The sequence below is a fragment of the Suncus etruscus genome, chromosome 15, assembly GCF_024139225.1.
Source record: "Suncus etruscus isolate mSunEtr1 chromosome 15, mSunEtr1.pri.cur, whole genome shotgun sequence".
In the NCBI taxonomy this organism is placed as follows: domain Eukaryota; kingdom Metazoa; phylum Chordata; class Mammalia; order Eulipotyphla; family Soricidae; genus Suncus; species Suncus etruscus.
Window position 1 is genome coordinate 89,108,949 of NC_064862.1, and position 6,433 is coordinate 89,115,381.

The window sequence follows — 6,433 nt, forward strand, 5'->3', positions numbered from 1 at the left end:
GACCCACTGAGTCAAAACTTTTCATCTGGAGCCAGAGAGACCCATACAGCAAGGCATTAGCCCTGCTTGCAGCAGACCTGGGTTCCATCCCTATTATCCCATTGGGTCCCCCAGAACTGACAGGAGTGATTCCTGAATGCAGAGCCAGGAGTCCACTCCGAGTAATGTTGGGTGCAGCTTCAAAACAAATTAATAGGGGCCAGAGAGATAGCATGGAGGCAGGGCATTTGTCTTGCATGCTGAAGGTTGGTGGTTCGAATCCCGGCATCCTATATGGTCCCGAGCCTGCCAGGAGCAACCCCGAGTGCTGCTGGGTGTAAACCCAAAACCAAAAAACTAATAATAATAATAATAATAATAAAGGAAAAGACCATTCCTTCATCTTTCTCCTGAATGCCCCCTTTTCTGGAAGGTTCTGGGGAGGGTCCGAGCTTGGGAATTCAGGTGTAGACACTGAACAGATTGGGTGGGGGGGTGTCTTAGCTTAGAATGAGGGGGCTTTTACATTCCACAGGACTTGCCTTTAGCAACCTCAACTCCCCCACTTTGGGGGACAGTGGGACTCAGGCGAAGTCTTCCCCTTGGGAAAGGAGTCATCTGTCAAACAACCTTTGGGGAGGGGACTGTGCAGGCTTGTCAACTCTGTGGAACCTTCATCCCGTGGGGGTATCTAACAGCAAAGTGTCAGGGGACTGGACAGGGCAGCTCAGAGGGCTGAGCACAGGTAGAGCAGGCAGGGGGGACCTTGGACGGATGTAACGGTGTCTCCCCCTCTTTGAGCAAAGCCCCTGAGGACAGAAAACAGGAAATTGCTGAGTATGCCCCCCTCCCGCCCCCAAAACAATCCCATGAAGGCCCAGAACGATTGTACAGTGGGTTTGATCCCCAACATCCCACATGCACTGTCCTGACCCCTGCCAGGAGTGATTCCTGAGCACAAACCCAGGGATCAGTCCTGAGCATCACCAGTTGTGGCACCAGTTGTGCCACCCCCCCCCCAAAAAAAAAGCCATGCAGGTTAGGGAGATGATGATTCAACCAACAGTAAACTAGATCTGGAGTCACCCCTCAACCCATATCCGAAACCAAATTCCCAATCCCCTCGAGTACCTGCTTTCAGGCAAAAACAGACCCCAAGTTGTTTCTTCAAGCCAATCTCACCCACCAAGCCTTTATCCTTATTATGATTTTGTTACAGTTTTTTATTTTTTTATTTTTATGTTTTTTAAGGCCATACCCAGCGGTGCTCAGGGCTTATTCCTGGCTCTATGCTCAAGGATCACTCCTTGGGGACCCGATAGGATGCCAGGGTCTCAGCATGCAAAGCAAACACCTTACCTGCTGTACTACTGCTCCGCCCCCTTTGCTTCTTTCTTTTATTTGGGGTGGGGGGAGGTTTCCTTTCCCCCTTCCTCCTGTGGGAAGGGAACCCAGCCGCTGGACATACTCAGACCTTTCCCCTGGCTAGCACTGACTGTGCTCAAGGAAATCATTCCCAGGGGGCTCTGGAGGAACTTTTGAGTTGCCAAAATGGGAATCCTGGTTGGCTGCGTGCAATGCCTTCCCCACTGTACAACCACCCTGATTCTCCATCTCCGACCTATGATCCCACACAGAGGGAAGGGACTGGAGGCTGGGAGTCCCCCCTCTTCAAACTGCCAGGAATGGTGCCTGTCTGAGCAACTGGAGCAGCACACAGTAAGTAGGTCCAGAATCATAACTTTCTGCCTGAACCCCAGCTCTGACCCTGACTTATTGAAGGATAGAACAGATTCTGAGGTGGGAGATATGGAGGAGAAACACTGGGGCAGGGGAGAGAGCTGGAGCAATAGCATAGCAGAAAGGGCACTTGCCTTGCACACAGCCTACTGGATTCCACCCCCAGCATCCCCTATGGTCCCCCCGAGCCTGCCAGGAGTGATTCCTGAGTGCAGAGCCAGGTGTGCCCCCAAACGCAAAAACAAACAAAACCCACTAGAAGTTCAGAAACACAAGTACCCCTTCCACTAGCCCCTTCAAGCACATTAAGTTTGAAGTGTTTCAATTTCTTTTTTTTGTTGTTGTTGTTCATTTGTTTTGGGGCTACACCCAGTGGTGCTCAGGGGGTGTGCAAGGCAAACGCCCTCCCCAGAGATCTCAACTAACTCTCAGACAGACCCTGCACAACTTCTAAAAGGAGAACCAAAGAATAGGCCAAGAAGGGAGGCGAGAAGTGGGGGTGGGGGCAGCGAGGAGGTAGGCCCTCGGGGTTCCCACTCTGGGTACCAATCACTAAGGTGAATGGAAGTGCAGAACCATCGGGGCCAGCTCTCTGAGCAGCAGCAGAGGCCCGTTAATTCCGAGCAAAGCTGAGTGTGGGCTATTATTGTTTTTTAAAAAAGAAATAAATAAAGCAAGATAAACAAAGAATCGGGCCTGAACTTGCGAGACCCCGAAACAGTCGTCAGCATCGCATTGTCCCCGTCGGGTGTGGGCCCCCCAAAACCCAAAGGAAAACATAACAAAACAAAACAAAACCAGGGTTGCATCGCATACCCTTGCAAATTCTATGCCAGGCTTGCAAGGAAAAAAATCCAAAAAAAAACCCCCAAAACCCCCAAAACTAATAAAAAATATAAAAGGAGAAAAGCGGGGAAAAAAAGCTGCAAAAATGCAAAATGCAAAATAAAAAGCAAAGGCCAATTCCAGGAGGAAACTTTTCCATGCACTAGGAGCGACCTGTAGGGAGCAAAGTTTGGGGGGGCCGATCCCGGTTCCCCCATCCCCGATACTCACCCCGGGGCCCTTGGGGGCGTGCTTGTCAGCGGGGATCGGGGTGCCGGAGCCGTGCACCTCCCTCCTGGGGGACTTATCCCCAAGACACTTGTCTGGATCCGGGAGCACGTGGGGGCGAGCACCCCCTCTTTCTCCGATCACCGCCCCCCGCAACCCCGCGCCTGCATGCAGCCCCTCCCCGGAGCCGCCCCGCCAGCAGCGCGCACCGTGGTGACCTTGGGGGTGGGGGCCTCCCACCTCTCCAGGGGAACCCCTCCGCAGTCCCGCGTCCTCGAAAGCGGCCCCGATCTTTGATTGCACCCCAGGGCGCACCCCCGGAGGGCGCCTCACCCCGGAGCGCAGCAGCCGCGGGATGAATGTGACTCGCGAGCCACAAGGAAGAGGCCGCGGACACAAAAAGCCCCGGAAGTCTGACGTCACTTCCACTTCCGGTCCGCGCCTTTAAAAGGCCCAGCGCCAGCCCGCCCCTCCGCTTGGCGGAGACTGTCTCCGGTGTAAATTACACCTGTCACTCTTGGAGACTCGGTTTGGCGATTGGTTAATATGGTGGGGTGGGCGTGGCCCCATAGGAGGCGGGCTTATAAGGCAAGGGGGCGTGGCTTAGGGTCTCCCACAGTCCCTTCCGTCCGCGTTTGATCAATTGCACTTGCTCTTGGAGCTCGGCTTGCTGATTGGTCAAAGCGGTGGTGGGCGTGGCCCGAATAAAGCGGGCTCACTTAGCAAAGGGGGCGTGGCTTAGGGGCCGGGGATGGGGCTTCCCTTGCACCTTCCGTCTGCGTTTGATCAATTGCGGTTTGCTCTTGGAGACTCGGCTTGGCGATTGGTCAAAACGGTGGGCGTGACTCCCAAGGGGGCGTGGCTCAAGGCCCCCCTTAGTTCCTTCCGTCTGCATTTGATCAATTGCGTTTTACACGTGTCTGGCACCTTTGAAACTTTCCCAGGCGGGGCACCCACCCAGCTCCATTCTAGCCATCGATGCTTTGGCACTGTCAGTGGAACGACATTTTGGGGTAACTATTTATTCCTTTTTTTTTTAATTTTTTTTTGGCCACACCCCGCGATGCTCAAAGCTACTCCCCTATTCGGTGCTGGGACGGCGGTAGGGAAGGAGGGGGGCTGTTCCGTGGGGGATCCTGTGGTTCTGGGCTGCATCCTGTTGTTGGCTGCAAAGCAAACGCTTTAGCCCCGTGCCCCACATTTTTTGGGGTAACAAGCGTTTTGCAAATTCAAGTAGGCCACATGTTTCTTCTGGGAGCCCAGAGGAGGAGTCTTAATGGTGTAAATCTAGCTAGCAGACTGGGGCCTGAGTGATAGCACAGAGGTAGGGTGTTTACCTTGCACGCTGCCCAGCAAGAACGGATCCGGGTTCGATCCCCGGCATCCTGTATGGTCCCCCTTGACAGCCAAGAGCGATTTCTGAGCCAGGAGGCCCTGAGCGCCGCCGGGTGTGGCCCTAAAACAAAAGTCCAGCAGATTAACAAGTCTGAGAACAAGTTTGCTTCTATTCAACAGTTAAGCCTTTCTTTTTTGGGAGTGGGGCGTGGGGCGTTGGGTTACAAACGGCTGTGTTCGGGATTTACCCCTGGCTCTGGGTTGACTCCTGACTCTGTGATTAGGGTTGACTCCTGGCTCTGCTCAGGGATTCACTCCTACCAGGCCAGGGAGAGGAACCACGTGGGATGCCGGAAATGGAACCTGGTTCCGCTGCTTGCAAGGCAAACCTTACCTGTTTGTCCTCTGTAAACAGAAGCGTTTCTGTGATTAAAAAATAACCCCCTCTGGTTTTCAGACCATCATCTTTGAGTTCACCCAGATCCTCAAAGGTGGGGTTGGAGGGGCAGAAGCATCCTTTATGGGGCTGGAGTTGCAGCTACACCTTTAGTTTTTGTTTTGCATATGTGAGACCCTGGAATTCATTTCTGTTATCTATCTCCCTGCTGCCTACCTGCAAAAAAAAAAAAAAAAAAAAAACAAGGCTTGGAGTGATATCACAGCGGTAGGCCATTTGCCTTGCACATGCCAACCCTGACAGATTCGATCCCTGGCATCCCATAAGATGTCCTGAGCCTGCCAGGAATGATTTTTGAGCACAGAACCTGTAGTAACCTCGGAGCACCACAGGGTGTGGCCACACTCCCCCACCCCTCAAAAAAAAGAAAAAAAAAAAAAAACCTCAACACCAAGAGATTGAACAGCAGGTAGGAGGCCTTGCAAGCGGCTGACCCGGGCTCAGTCCCCAATGTCCCATAGAGTTCCCCAGAATTACTTAACAAAAAATATAATTAACAAAGGAAGTCACAGATGGGTGCCAATTACTTAGTGAAATACGGTACATGCAGCTTGAAGCCGGTTGCAGAAAGTGAGTTGTTCCGACCTCGCTTTTATTATTTTGGGGTCGTCCTACCATCTGCTCCCGATTTTCTTAGCGTTGATCACAGCAGGGTGTTGAAGCATGACAAGGCCTTTTTTTATTTTTATCATCGCCTTAACTGCCTTGACCCTGTGGAGTTTGTTCTTAATGCAATTCTGTCTGTAAATTTATTTATCCTGGCTGTCCCTACTGAAACCCAGCTTTTATTCTGTTTTTTTAAGAGTTATTTTATGGGAGTCCGAATATGGGACTATGGGAGGCTGCATACTACTATTCTGTCACGCTGGGTCTTTTGTCACTGGGAACATTCTTTTTTGTTTGTTTGTTTTTTGTCTTTTGGGCCACACCCGGCGGTGCTCAGGGGTTACTCCTGGCTGTCTGCTCAGAAATAGCTCCTGGCAGGCACGGGGGACCATATGGGACACCGGGATTCGAACCAACCACCTTTGGTCCTGGATCGGCTGCTTGCAAGGCAAACACCGCTGTGCTATCTCTCCGCACCCACTGGGAACATTCTTGTTACTTCATTAAAAAAATCCACACAAGGGACTGGAAGCTGGGAGGAGTATTTGCCTGACAAATCCCTGAACCCAGGTTCGATCCCCAGCACCCTACTTGGGTGGCCAAAAAAAAAAAAAAAAACACCAGGGGCCAGAGAGATAGCACAGCTGTAGGGCATTTGTCTTGCATGCAGCCGATCCAGGACAGCTGGTGGTTCGAATCCCTGCATCCCACATGGTCCCCTGAGCCTACTGGGAAAGATTTCTGAACGCAGAGCCAGGAGGAACCCAAGTTGCTAGGTGTAACCCAACAACAAAAACAGACAAACAAAAACCAGACAACCATCTAAAGTTATTCTCCAGCCCAGAAAAGAGTTCTTATTTTGGCCAGAGCTCTAGAGGGAGGTCATTTTCTTCTTTTCTTTTTTTTTTTTTTTTTTTTGCCTGGCCTGAAATCCATACCTGATACCCAACTAGGGTCCCCCAAGTTCGACCAAAAGTGCTCGTTGAATGCAGAGGCTGTTGGAGTCAGCCCTGAGCACCGCTGGGTGTGGTCTCAAAAAAATGAAAAAGTTTTAAATTATGTAACAGGGGTGGGGTGAGAGGCAAGTTAGAAAGGGAGGAAATGATAAGCAGAGAACAAGTATTTGCAAACCCTGGCTCAGGAATTGGGCCCGAACACTCTCTTATTTATAACAAATTGATAAGAAAAATAAAAAGGCAGCCAGAGAGTATAAAAATGACCAATAGAAAAAGTAATAAAAAAGGACCTTCCTGGGCCAGAGAG